The sequence below is a fragment of the Lepus europaeus genome, chromosome 4 (assembly GCF_033115175.1).
Source record: "Lepus europaeus isolate LE1 chromosome 4, mLepTim1.pri, whole genome shotgun sequence".
Classification (NCBI taxonomy): domain Eukaryota; kingdom Metazoa; phylum Chordata; class Mammalia; order Lagomorpha; family Leporidae; genus Lepus; species Lepus europaeus.
In genome coordinates, this window is record NC_084830.1 from 1,290,189 (window position 1) to 1,304,619 (window position 14,431).

The window sequence follows — 14,431 nt, forward strand, 5'->3', positions numbered from 1 at the left end:
CCAGCACCCCCTCTGCCCCGGCACCCCTCTATCCCAGCACCCCCTCTGCCCCCGGCACCCCTCTGCCCCAGCACCCCTCTGTCCCAGCATCCCCTCTGCCCGGCACCCCTCTATCCCAGCACCCCCTCTGCCCGGCACCCCTCTATCCCAGCACCCCCTCTATCCCAGCACCCCCTCTGCCCGGCACCCCTCTATCTCAGCACCCCCTCTGCCCCCGGCACCCCTCTGCCCCAGCACCCCTCTGTCCCAGCATCCCCTCTGCCCGGCACCCCTCTATCCCAGCACCCCCTCTGCCTGGCACCCCTATGCCCCAGCACCCCTCTATCCCAGCATCCCCTCTGCCCCGCACCCCTCTATCCCAGCACCCCCTCTGCCCCGCACCCCTCTATCCCAGCACCCCCTCTATCCCAGCACCCCCTCTGCCCCGCACCCCTCTATCCCAGCACCCTCTCTGCCCCGCACCCCTCTATCCCAGCACCCCCTCTGCCCCAGCACCCCTCTATCCCAGCACCCTCTCTGCCCCGGCACCCCTCTGCCCCAGCACCCCCTCTGCCCCGCACCCCTCTATCCCAGCACCCTCTCTGCCCTGCACCCCTCTATCCCAGCACCCCCTCTGCCCCAGCACCCCTCTGTCCCAGCATCCCCTCTGCCCGGCACCCCTCTATCCCAGCATCCCCTCTGCCCCGCACCCCTCTATCCCAGCACCCCCTCTGCCCCGCACCCCTCTATCCCAGCACCCCCTCTGCCCCAGCACCCCTCTATCCCAGCACCCTCTCTGCCCCGGCACCCCTCTACCCCAGCACCCCCTCTGCCCGGCACCCCTCTATCCCAGCATCCCCTCTGCCCCAGCACCCCTCTGTCCCAGCATCCCCTCTGCCCGGCACCCCTCTATCCCAGCACCCCCTCTGCCTGGCACCCCTATGCCCCAGCACCCCTCTATCCCAGCATCCCCTCTGCCCCGCACCCCTCTATCCCAGCACCCCCTCTGCCCCGCACCCCTCTATCCCAGCACCCCTCTATCCCAGCACCCCCTCTGCCCCGCACCCCTCTATCCCAGCACCCCCTCTGCCCCAGCACCCCTCTATCCCAGCACCCTCTCTGCCCCAGCACCCCCTCTGCCCCAGCACCCCCTCTGCCCGGCACCCCTCTATCCCAGCATCCCCTCTGCCCCAGCACCCCTCTGTCCCAGCATCCCCTCTGCCCGGCACCCCTCTATCCCAGCATCCCCTCTGCCCGGCACCCCTCTATCCCAGCATCCCCTCTGCCCCGCACCCCTCTATCCCAGCACCCCCTCTGCCCCGCACCCCTCTATCCCAGCACCCCCTCTGCCCCAGCACCCCTCTGTCCCAGCATCCCCTCTGCCCGGCACCCCTCTATCCCAGCATCCCCTCTGCCCCGCACCCCTCTATCCCAGCACCCCCTCTGCCCCGCACCCCTCTATCCCAGCACCCCCTCTGCCCCAGCACCCCTCTATCCCAGCACCCTCTCTGCCCCGGCACCCCTCTGCCCCAGCACCCCCTCTGCCCCAGCACCCCTCTACCCAGCACCCTCTCTGCCCCGGCACCCCTCTGCCCCAGCACCCCCTCTGCCCCCGGCACCCCTCTGTCCCAGCATCCCCTCTGCCCGGCACCCCTCTATCCCAGCACCCCCTCTGCCCTGCACCCCTCTATCCCAGCACCCCCTCTGCCCTGCACCCCTCTATCCCAGCACCCCCTCTGCCCTCAGCATTCAGGCCCCACCAACAATGTCCGCTCAGCCGCCAGCGAGGAGAACCAAAGTGGGGCAGGAATGCCGTCACACAGGAGCGGCAGAAGCCACCAGAAACGCCAGCCCCAGTGGCACCACCGCGGGACCACACCCAGGTCTCCCCCAGAGTGCCAGGGGCCCCTGCGCTGCTGAGGGCCCTGGGCCGTGCGGGGACCCTGGGGCTCCAGCGCTGCCAGGAAAGCCTTTGCTCATTTGTGTGTTTTATTAACGGGCTTCGCTCTCCGGGACAGCCCAGTGCTGGCAGAGGCCCAGACCTTGGCTACGCCCCCTGCCCCGCCCCTGCCCCGCCCCTCCGCCGTGCCTGTGTCCTGGCGTCAGGCGGGGCTGAAGGGACTAGCAGCGAGGACACGGTCGCTGACACAGGTCCCTCATTGGCCGTCAGTCCCTCTCGCCAGCAGCCCGGGACCCAGCCCGCCCCTGAGGCCCACATGTGTCCAGCATCAGTCCTGGAGGGCAGGAGTAAGTAAGGGTGGGGGTGGGGAGGGAGCAGGTGAATGGCACAGGCGGACAATGGCGATGGGCGGGGCCCCAGGGCTACCTGTGAGCGTCCGTGCACCCCGGAACTTGGCTGTGTGTGTGGGGGGGCGGGTCTGCAGAGACACAATGAAGGGGAAGGGACACACACGTGTGTCTGCCCCAGTGTGTCCGTGTGTCCCCAGGGGCCACTGAGACTCAGGCACACGGCGTGGGGGGCGTGCGAGGACCCAGAGAGAGGGGCCGGCATCGAGGGCACACTGGGAGGCCCGGGCTGCTGCTGTGGGAGCCGCCCTGCCCCCGCTGCAGTCCCTGTCCCTTCGTCCCCAGGAAGGGCCCTGTCCTGCGCGGCAGGGCTGAGCGTCCAGGGTTCCTGCCCAGACACAGCGCTGGGCCCCGCCTCCCCGGTGGCCAGAACCAGCTGCCCCGTGGGGGTGCCCACTCCTCTCTGAAGCAGGAGGGGCCCAGGGGTGGGCAGTGACTCGGTGCCCACCCAGAGGACGCTGGTGCCAGTGAGAAGGGGCCCTCACCCTCAGCCTGCACCTGTGCTCGTTGGGGTTTCGGCTTCTGCACACTGCTTGTTTGCTTGCCCCCTGTTTCACCTCAGAGGAACAGAGCAGGCCGAGTTCCCAGAACCGAGAAGCGGCAAACAATTCCTGGAGCTGTGAATCAGGGACCGCACTTGCATACCACAGTGTTGTTGCTGTTTGAAGCCATTTCTTCCCTTGCCCCTTCTTGGACGGTAGCCTTTGCATTCACAGGCACCACTGAAATGCACAGGTTCCTAAAGACAGCCGTAGAGGGAAAGGAAGTGCTCAGGCACGCACTGTTTGTACTGGATTCTATCAGCTCTGCGTGAACTGGGCTGGGGACTCTCCTTTGCCGCACTGCCGTTCCTGGGAAAGCGAGGAGAGTCCGAGTTCGAACTTGCAACAAATGATCCCTGCAATTTGCTTTGACTCTGGACTCTGGTGGTCTCTGATGCTTGGGGTAGTCGATCCTCGGGCACTTCATTTGGGAGCTAGTCCAGGATTGCCCCCAGAGCCCACCAAGACTCCGTGTCGAGGGGTCGCGGAAGTGTTACCGGAGAAATTGCAGGGTTCTTTTCTTTGCGCAAGAAAGAATTCCGGCGTGAGACAGAGTAGTGGGAGGTAAAACAGCAAGGTTTATTAGGGCAGGGACATCCGTAAGGACGGAGGGGCACCTCTCCAGACAGGACCCGGGAGACAGTGCCCAGTCGCTCAGACTGGGGAGGGGGCAGGAGTGAGGTTACATGTTGAGTGGAGAGTACACCTGGCCAGACCACGCGGGCGGCTCAGCATAGAGGCAGAGAGCTGAGCGCGCAGTCCAGTTGAGGCTTGGGGGTCTTTAAGGAGATGGGTCTTGCTTCCCCACCTCTGCTCCTCTTGGAACAAAGGGCTTTTTGGATGTAAATAGAAAAACTTCTCTTTAAGGTCTGACACAAAGGACTTTATGGATGCAAATGTGATCAGACTAGAGGAAGGGAGCAGGGTGTTTGAGATGCAGATACTAGGCTGCACCTGGGAGATTGTGGAAGATTGGCAGGCAGAAGGGGCGGGGACCCCCACCTGGCAGGTTATCGGGTAGAAGGGGCAGGGCAGGATGTGAGGGCCAGGCTGCCCCTGAAACATTATCGGGATGACCTTGAGATGCAGCATATGCTGGACACAGATGTCTTCTCTTTAGGCCTTTGTGTCACACTCACATAAGCTCGTACCTGACTTCCTACCGAACAGAAGGACTGGGCTGGGTAAGTCTGCCGGCCTTGTCTCTGTGTTGTCTGCCGTTTCGTTTGAATTACTTATAGGTTCTGTATCTGGGCCGACGAATGGTCCTGGCGGACGCGCTATAGGACTGTCGTCGGGGCCATGGGTAGACGTTGCTTGGACCCCATCTGGGACTGTCTGTATACATTACAGTCCGTCTGCTCGGGCCGGAATAGCCCAACAGCGCGTGCGATTCGTATTTGTGTATGTGAGTGTATTTACACGTTTCACTGAAGCTTTCGGTTAGAGGCTGCAAGGCTGCTAACTACGGGAAGGGAACTCCCGTCCCATCGTCCCGTTTCATCTCTCTATTTGACGGGACTTCTTCCGTTAATAACTCTTTCTGGCCATATGGGATAGACACAGGCCACCCCTCACCATCCTACTGGGCCACTTCAAGGATCTGAAGACTAGGCGCTCCAATCTGCGTGTGGAAGTCCGAAAGGGCAGACGCATCCCTTTTTGCAGGTCGGCGTGGCCAGCCTTCGATGCTGGATGGCCACCAGAGGGAACCTGTGACCATTCTGTCTGCAGAAAGTCAAGGGAAAGACCTTTCTCCCAGGACAGGTGGGACACCCAGATCAGATCCCCTATATTCTTGTCTGGCAGGACCTGATGGAGAACCCGCCGGCCTGGCTGACTGCCTTCCTTCCTACTAAAATCCTAGCCCTGTGCCGCACAGACGCTGGTGAACCGACCAAATTCTCGGCCCCTCTACCCAGTCCTGCCTGAGTCTTTGGCCCTCCTATCCCTCGACCCCCCTCCATACTTACCCCCTCCCCTAAACCCTAGGCCGGCAGAACCTGTGGACAGAGAGGCTCAAACAGCACCGAGGGAGAGGGAAACTGAAACCGACTCTGGGGGGCCAGCAGGAAGGACAAGGGGTCGCACAAGCGCGCGGCGAGTCCAACTCGCCCTGACACCACGGTGGCCCTGCCACTGCGGGAAATCGGAGCTCCCGATGACACCGGAAATCCTAGGCTCCAATACTGGCCCTTCTCCACTAGAGATCTCTGTAACTGGAAAGCTCAAATGCCCGCTTTTCTGACAATCCCAAAGACCTCATTTCTCTTTTAGACAGTGTTATGTTGACCCACCAGCCCACCTGGGATGATTGCCAACAGCTCCTCCGCATCCTGTTCACCACGGAGGAACGAGGACGGATCCAAATGGAAGCCAGGAAACTGGTTCCTGGTGACGACGGCCAGCCCACCGTCAACCCGGATCTGATTAATGATGCTTTCCCTTGACCAGGCCCCCACAGGAGGACTGGGACTACAGCACGCTGGAAGGTAGGGGACGGCTACGGGTTTATCGCCAGACTCTAATGGCGGGTCTCTGGGCGGCGGCACGCAAGCCCACCAATGTGGCCAAGGCATACGCAGTTACTCAAGGGAAAGCAGAGTCCCTTCGGGGTATTTAGAGGGGTTAATGGAAGCCTTTAGGCAGCTCACGCCCGTGGACCCAGAAGCCCCTGAGAACCAGGCAGCTGTAGTCATGTCATTTGTAAACCAGGCAGCCTCCGATATTAAGAAAAAAAAAACCTGCAGAAATTGGAGGACTTAGAAGGAAAAAACATCCAGGACCTACTTAGGACCTCTTAGAAAGGCTTTAACAACAGGGATGCTCCCGAAGGAAGACAGCTGAGGGCAACAGGAACGATGACAAGGGTGCTGGCGGCTGCAGTTCCACAGGGAAGACAACCGCAGGAAAGGGCGCCGCGCCCAGGGCACCTGGCAGGAAGCTAGGCGAAGACCAGTGTGCCTACTGCAAGGAGATTGGCCACTGGGCCAAGGAATGCCCTAGAAAAGAAGGGACAAGACAGGCCAATGGCAGAACACATCTGCCATGCTGGTAACCCAAGATTCTGAGGATTAGGGGAGACGGGGTTCGGGTCCCCTCCCCGAACCCAGGGCAACCCTGCAAGTGCAGGGGAGCCCGGTCCAGTTCTGGTGGACACGGGAGCCCCACACTCGGTTCTCACTAAACCCCAAGGGAAACTAGCAGTCAATTCTTCATGGGTACAAGGGGCTACAGGAATCAAGAAACACCCGTGAGCGACTAAAAGAACTGTGGACCGGGGGACCGGCAGAGCATCTCATTGTTTGCTAGTCATCCCCGAGAGCCCATCCCCCTCCTGGGAAGAGCCTTATTGACTAAGATCGGGGCCAACATCTGCTTTCTACCAGGAGGGTCAAAGTGACAGACTCTCCAGGTGGGCCCATATCCATTTTGACTCTGACTCTGGAAGATGAATAGCGACTTTATCAGCAACCCGAGACACCCGAACAGGAATCGGCCGACCGACGGCTTGAACGTTTCCCAAAAGCTTGGGCAGAAACTGGGGGGTGGGGTGGGGTGGGGGTCTGGCCGCCCATCCACTGGCCATATACATAGAAACTAAACCAGGGGCGGACCCAGTCAGAGTTCGGCAGTACCTTATGTCCCTAGAGGCGAGGGTGGGAGTCACGCCCCATATTCGGCACCTGTTGGACCAAGGGGTCCTGCGACCGTGCCGGCCAGCCCGGAACACACCCCTATTGCCGGTACGTAAGCCCAGTACAGGAGGTTTTCGGCCTGTGCAGGACCTAAGGGAAGTAAATAAAAGAGTCGCGGATCTTCATCCAATGGTGCCAACCCCTAGACCCTGCTCAGCACTCTCAGCCCTGGGAGACACTGGTACACCGTCCTAGGTCTAAAAGACACTTTTTTCAGTTTACCCCTAACACCTAAGAGCCAAGAACTTTTCGTCTTTGAGTGGGCGGACCCGGAGAGGGGCACCAACGGACTATCAACTTGGACCCGGCTACCACAAGGATTCAAGAACTCGCCCACATTATTCGATGAGGCTCTCCATGGAGACCCGAGTGAGCACAGACGGGCTCACCCAGATCTGACCCTCTCGCAGTACGTGCTGCCAGTTGCGGCACAGACCCCTGGGGAATGCACCCGGGGAGCGGAGGACCTCTTGCACACCCTGGGGGGCCTGGGCTACAGAGCGGCAGCCAAAAAGGCCCAATTCTGCAAGGCTGAGGTAACCTATCTGGGGTACCTAATGGAAGGGGGCAACGGTGGCTGACCCCGGAGCGCAAGGAGACTGTGCCTCGAATCCCACGGCCGCAGTCGCACCAGCAAGGACGGGAGTTCTTAGGGTCAGCCGGGTTCTGCCGATTGGGGATTCCTGGGTTCGCTGAACGGGCCGAACCCCTGTACCTGGCGACAAAAGACCAGCAGCCCTGCCAGTGGACAGAGGAGGCTGAGCACGCCTTGCAGCAGATAAAAGCAGCGCTGCTCTTGGCCCGGCACTGGGGCTCCCGATGCCTCCAAGACTTTTCAGCCATTTGTGGGTGAAAGCTAAGGGAGTCCTGACTCCACGCACAGGCCTGTGGCGTGCTTATCACAGAAACTCGCCTCTGTGGCCGCCGGCTGGCCCCCTGCCTCAGGATGACAGCAGCCACAGCCCTGATGGCGAAAGACGCAGACAAACTAACCATGGGGCAAGAACTGCAGGTCACCCACCCCCGCGACTGAAGGCCTCCTGAAGCAGCCTCCGGACTGACGGCTCGGCAGCGTCAGCAGCGCACGGCTAACCCACTCCCAAGCGCTGTCGCTAACCCGTCTCAGGATTTTCTTCCAGCCACCAACCACTCTCTACCCTGCCTCCCTGCTGCCTGACCCGGACTTGGAGGCCCCGCTCCATGACTGTGCCGAGGTACTGGCCCAAGAACACGGGGTAAGGGAAGACCTACAAGACCAGCCACTACCCAGCGCTGAGGTCACACAGTATACCGACGGGAGCAGCTTCGTACACCAAGGACAGAGGTATGCGGTATGAGACTGAGATAATGTGGGCCGAGTCTTCGCCGGTAGACACGTCGGCGCAGAAGGCCGAGTTAATAGCCTTAACTCAGGCCCTAAGGCTGGGAGGGGGAAGAAGTTAACTGTCTACACGGATAGCCGGTAAGCTTTTGCCACCGCCCATATACACGGTGCTATATACCGGGAAAGAGGCCTCCTCATAGCAGAGGGAAAGACTATTAAAAATAAGGAAGAGATTTTGGCACTTCTAGCTGCCTTGTGGAAACCAAAAAGACTGGCAATAGTGCACTGCCCAGGCCATCAAAAACCGGTGGACCCTGTGTCGAGAGGCAATCACTTTGCCGACCAGACTGCTAAGAGGATAGCGTTGTCCCCGGTCCAGGCTATGGCTGTACAGCTCCCCGACCCGGGACCCAGGGACCTACCTCCGGTAGCGGAGTATGCAGAGGAAGACTTGCAGTGGGTGGAGAAACTCCCTATGGCGCAACTCCTCGAGGAATGGTGGAGAGACTCCAAGTGCCGAATAGTACTCCCGGAGAAACTAGGAGAGGAGGTGTTGCAAAGAGTCCACGGTGGCACTCACCCAGGCGCCAGAAGGCTGCAGGACTTAACACGGCAGGCTGCACTGAGGATAAAAGAGGCTGCCAGCGAGAACGAGCTAATAGTAGCCGGACGCAAGGTCTGCCAGCTCACCAACGCGGGAAGAAATTCCCAAAGTTCTGCAACAAGACAGCGAGGAGAAAAACCGGGAACTTACTGGGAGGTCGATTTCACTGAGGTGAAGCCAGCAAAGTACGGGTATAAATACTTATTAGCTTTTGTAGAGACCTTCTCAGGACGGGTAGAAGCCGTTCCCACTAAGAGTGAAATGGCCCAGGTGGTGGCTAAGGAGATCCTGGAGGACATCTTACCAGGTATGGATTCCCAGTGATGCTAGGCTCGGATAATGGACCAGCGTTTGTCTCTAAGGTAAGTCAGAGGGTGGCTTCCATTCTCGGGGCAAATTGAAAATTACATTGTGCATACAGGCCCCAAAGTTCAGGACAGGTAGAAAGAATGAATAGAACATTAAAGGAGACCTTCACCAAATTGACCATGGAGACTGGCGCAAACTGGGTAGCCGTCCTTCCCTACGCTCTGTACAGGGTCCGCAATTCCCCATTTAAGTTGAGGCTCACTCCCTATGAAATCCTGTTTGGCAGACCACCTCCCATAATACCTGATCTTAAAGAAAATTTAATTCAGAAAAGCAATGACAATTTTGAACTTCTGTTTTTGCTCCAAACCCTGCAGAGGATCCATGAAGAGGTGTGGCCAAAACTGAGAGACCTGTACGAGACAGGGCCACCTCCCGTGCCCCACGGCTACCGGCCAGGCGACTGGGTGCTCGTAAAACGCCACCGACGGGAAAACTTGGAACCCAGGTGGAAAGGACCTTTCCAGGTCATCTTGACGACCCCCACCGCTCTCAAGGTAGACGGAGTGTCCTCCTGGGTCCATCACACCCACGCCAAACTGGTGGGCCCGTTCCCGGACATCATAGAGCCTCTTGCGGCCAAGTCAGGCTGGAGGGTCGACAGAACCCCAAACGAGAACAACCCCTTTAAGCTTAGACTGCATCGCAGCCCTCAGGCTGCAGATCGTCCGGAAAATGAAGCAAAACCTTGCAATCCTCTTCATCCTAGCTGTCGGAAGAGCGGTGGCTTCGAGCACCCTCCCTCATCAACCCCCGCCCGGATACTGGACACTGCGGGTGCAAGGCGGGATAATTAGCCACTATAACGGCACAGGACAGCCGGTGTTCACTGTCGACTTCTGCGACATGTTACGAGAGGCGGACACGGGACTTGGGACGTATGGAGTTCAGACGTTTATCTCTCAGGCTACTTGGCATTGGACTCCCGGGGTAAGGATGGTGGGATGCGGGCAACCCGGTATAGAGGCCAACTTATACCAGACCGGATGGTACGTCTGCCCCGCCGAGGCTTCTCCGGATTGTGGGGGGGCCGAAGACTACTATTGCGGTCGATGGGGATGTGAGACAATAGCGCCTTGGACTACCAGAGATACAGAACTAGAGATAACCAGAGTTAACAGCCCAGGGAAGGGAGGTAGGACTAGGGGGGGCAAAATTCAGATTAAAGTCAAAACCTGGCAAGTGGTGCAAAATTCCCAATGGGTCAGAGGAAAAACGTGGGGATTGAGGCTGTATGTCTCGGGGACTGACCCTGGTGTCCTGTTTACCATTCAGTGGGGGGCTCTCCAGGGCCCCTCGACGGGGGTAGGACCAAATCACTTCCTTGGACCTCCGACTGTGGCCTCAGCGCCCAAAGAGTTACTGCTTCCAACTGCCGCCTCCGAGCACGCAGATCCCCGTGAGGACTAAGGTGACGTCTCCCGGCCCCCTGTGGGGATCCTAACTAGCACCTTTACAGCCTTAAACGCTTCTTTCCCCAATGACCACGGCCTGCTGGTTATGTTACATGCTTCCCCGCCCTGCTCTGAGGCTACGGCAGTGATTAGCTTTACCCTCGGGCACATCCCACGGAGGCTGTCAGTGGCGAAGACAGAGTTTGGCACCACCCTACAGGCTGTGCAAGGGTTCGGGACATGCATCACCACAAGACTTGCCAAACCAATGTGTAACCACACCATTAATAACAATGCCCCCCACTTCTACGCAGCGCCAGGAGACACTTGGGCCTGTACCGCCTCGGGAGTAGCCCCATGCGTCTCAGGGATGGTGTTGCAGCATAACAGAGAATGGTGTATGCTAGAAGGCTGAACCCCGAACCATGCATCCCCCCTATGACGAGCTCCTGACTAGCCTAGGGCCCACGACCTCGCCTGTTAGGAGGCCCCGGGAAGCAGCTGCCGCTTTGTTAACGGTAGCTAGGACTAGCAGGACTAGCAGGGACCGGGCTGGGTGACCGCAGTAGCACAGCAGGGTAGCCACTCCTCAGCTCTCCGGGTCGCTATAGACGAAGACCTGGATCGGACTGACCGATCCATCTCTAGTCTAACAAAACCTCTCAACTCACTTTCGGAGGTTGTTCTCCACAACAGGCTGGGACTGGACCTGTTGTTTTTACAACATGGGGGCCTGTGTGCGGCCTTAAAAGAGGAATGTTGTTTTTACACTGATCACACAGGAGTAGCAAAAGACTCTATGGCCAAAGTCCGAGAAGGCTTAGAAAAGCGAAAAAGGGACCGGGAGCAAAAAAGGGGTGGTTTGAATCCCGGTGTAATGTCTCTCCCTGGCTGACGGCCCTATTGTCGGCTCTGGCAGGCCCCCTACTTCTGCTATTAGTCTTGACCATAGGCCCCTGCGTAGTTAATAGACTCATTGCATTTGTTAAGAAGAGAGTCAGCACTACTCAACTCCTGGCATTACAGACCCAACACCGGCTCATGGATGAGCGGGAATTGTAAGCCTATTAGTGACCCAAGATTGGCTCTACCCAAGCCTCAGTGGAAGGGGGGAATGAGACGAGGCCCTCACCCTCAGCCTGCACCTGTGCTCGTTGGGGTTTCGGCTTCTGCACACTGCTTGTTTGCTTGCCCCCTGTTTCACCTCAGAGGAACAGAGCAGGCCGAGTTCCCAGAACCGAGAAGCGGCAAACAATTCCTGGAGCTGTGAATCAGGGGCCGCACTTGCATACCACAGTGTTGTTGCTGTTGTTTGAAGCCATTTCTTCCCTTGCCCCTTCTTGGACGGTAGCCTTTGCATTCACAGGCACCACTGAAATGCACAGGTTCCTAAAGACAGCCGTAGAGGGAAAGGAAGTGCTCAGGCACGCACTGTTTGTACTGGATTCTAGCAGCTCTGCGTGAACTGGGCTGGGGGCTCTCCTTTGCCGCACCGCCGTTCCTGGGAAAGCGAGGAGAGTCCGAGTTCGAACTCGCAACAAATGACCCCTGCAATTTGCTTCGACTCTGGACTCCGGTGGACTCTGATGCTTGGGGGTAGTCGATCCTCGGGCACTTCACCCGGTGGGCGTTTGGCTTGTGACTCCCACCTCCCGTGGGGCAGTGTCTGCGTTATGAAGGGGTGGGGGCGGCAGCAGAGGGGGCCCAGGCCCAGCCCTGGTCTTTGGGAAGTGGACCAGCGGATGATGACCTCTCTTGCCCTCTGCCTTTCAAATAAACAAAAATAAATCTTAAAGCAAACCGGAGGCGGCGTGCTCTTTCCCTGGGGGGCGGGGCTGGGAGCCAGCTCCCCACGGCTTGGTGGAGAGGGGGCCCTGGGAGTGCCCAGCCGGAAGCCCTCCGAGGAAGCCCCTCGGCCTCCTTCAGCTCAGCGGCCATGCTAAGGCCACGGCGCAGCACGCCGGGCCTGGGAGCCCGAGCACCGGACCCGGAGCGGGCGGACGGCTCCGGTGTCGGGGCGGCGGGGCCCGCAGCCGTCCGAGGGCCGCCTCCTCGCGGCTCCTTTCCGGGGACCGAGGGAAGCAGGAGCCACACAGGAGTCACGCAGGCTTCCCGCGGCGGTGTGGGCGGCCAGACGCGGGGTCCACAGCGGGCTCGGCCGGGCGCCGGCCGCCCGCACAGGGAGAGAACCAGGCTGGTCCGCGTCTTCTCCCGCGGTCCTGCGCGGTGTGGCCCGTGTGGCCGTAATTCCGCGAGGCATCCAGCTGTGACTGCCCTCTGTCCAGTGGTCCTGCGCCATCTGCTGGAGACTCCTGGTCGGCGACCGGCATCCGCCGCAGCTGTGCCCGCTCTGGTCTGGGGAGCCTGGCCCCAGCAAGACCTAAGTGTTTATTGGAAAGGCAGAGTTACGCAGAGAGGAAGAGACAGACAGATCTTCCATCCTGGTTCATTCCCCAAATGGATGCAACGGCTGGGACTGGGCCAGGCCAAAGCTGGGAGCCTGGAATTCAACTGGGGTCTCCCACGTGGGTGGCGGGGGCCCAAACACCTGGGCCATCTTCCCTAGGCTGCCCCCCTAGGCCATCAGCAGGGAGATGGACCGGAAGTAGGGCAGCCGGGACTTGAACCAGCGCCCCTGTGGGATGCTGGCGCCGCAGGCAGAGGCTCAACCCGCCACAGCGGGGGCCCTGGAGGCCTTCTTTTGAGCTGTGTGGTGCGGCTGTCTGCTGGCCACAGCTCCATCAGCCTGTTGTCCACAGGAGCTCAGCCCATAGCACACAGGTACCACGGGAGCTCAGCCCACGGCACACGGGTACCATGGGAGCTCAGCACACAGCACACGGGTACCACAGGAGCTTGGCACATTGGCACATGGGTACTACGGGAACTCAGCACACAGCACACAGGAACCACAGGAGCTCGGCACGTAGCACACAGGTACCACGGGAGCTCAGTATACAGCACACGGGTACCATGGGAGCTCACAGAACATGGGTACTACAGTATACAGCACACGGGTACCACGGGAGCTCAGCCCACAGCACACGGGTACCACGGGAGCTCGGCACACAGCACACGGGTATCACAGGAGCTCAGCGCACGGCACACAGGTACCACGGGAGCTCGGCACACAGCACACGGGTATCACAGGAGCTCAGCGCACAGGTACCACGGAGCTCGGCACACAGCACACGGGTATCACAGGAGCTCAGCGCACAGCACACAGGTACCATGGGAGCTCAGCACACAGCACACGGGTACCACGGGAGCTCAGCCCACGGCACACAGGTACCACGGGAGCTCAGCCCACAGCACACGGGTACCACGGGAGCTCGGCACACAGCACACGGGTACCACGGGAGCTCGGCACACAGCACACGGGTACCACGGGAGCTCGGCACACAGCACACGGGTACCATGGGAGCTCGGCACACGGCACACGGGTACCACGGGAGCTCGGCACACGGCACACGGGTACCACGGGAGCTCGGCACACGGCACACGGGTACCACAGGAGCTCGGCACACGGCACACGGGTACCACGGGAGCTCGGCACACGGCACACGGGTACCACGGGAGCTCGGCACACGGCACACGGGTACCACGGGAGCTCGGCACACAGCACACGGGTACCACGGGAGCTCGGCACACGGGTACCACGGGAGCTCAGCACACAGGTACCGCGGGAGCTCGGCACACAGCACACGGGTACCACGGGAGCTCGGCGCACAGCAGTTGCACGTCCGTCCCTTTCTTTCACGCCTGTGTCTGTGTGCCGTGTGCCTGGGAAGCTCCTGTGAGCGAATCTCCGCTGATTTGCTCTTCCCTGTCCACACCCAGCGCCCAGCGCCTGTGTGCACTCCAAGGCGCCCTTTGTGGTCCTGCTGGTTAAGCGATCGCTCTGACACCAGCACCCCGCAGCAGCGTGCTGGTTCGAGTCAGGTTGATTTGCCTCTGATCCATTCCCTGCTGTGGCCTGGGAAGGCAGTGGAAGATGCTCCAAGTGCTGGGGCCCTCTGCCCGCGGGGGAGACCTGGGGGAGGCCCCTGGCTCCTGGCTTCGGCCTGGCTCCGACCGGCTGTTGTAGTTATTTAGGGAGTGGACCCGGGGACGGGCGACCTCTCTCTCTCTCTCTCTCTCTCTCTCTCTCTCTCTTCCACGTCTATCTGTCACTCTCCCTTCCAAATAAATAAATAAGTTTCAAGGTGGCCTTC

The 14,431-nt window shown here is 60.1% G+C and overlaps 1 long non-coding RNA gene across 2 annotated transcripts; it reads left to right on the top strand.

Moving 5' to 3' along the window:
• Nucleotides 1–2,056: 2,056 nt before the first annotated feature.
• On the top strand, nucleotides 2,057–11,115 carry LOC133757501 (uncharacterized). Of its 2 annotated transcripts, XR_009865659.1 has the most exons (6): nucleotides 2,057–2,226; nucleotides 3,949–4,012; nucleotides 4,497–4,595; nucleotides 5,106–5,320; nucleotides 6,218–8,816; nucleotides 9,141–11,115. It is a non-coding gene; the product is annotated as an uncharacterized LOC133757501 (long non-coding RNA). The 2 variants fall into 2 exon arrangements; XR_009865658.1 differs by lacking the exon at nucleotides 4,497–4,595.
• Nucleotides 11,116–14,431: the final 3,316 nt, after the last annotated feature.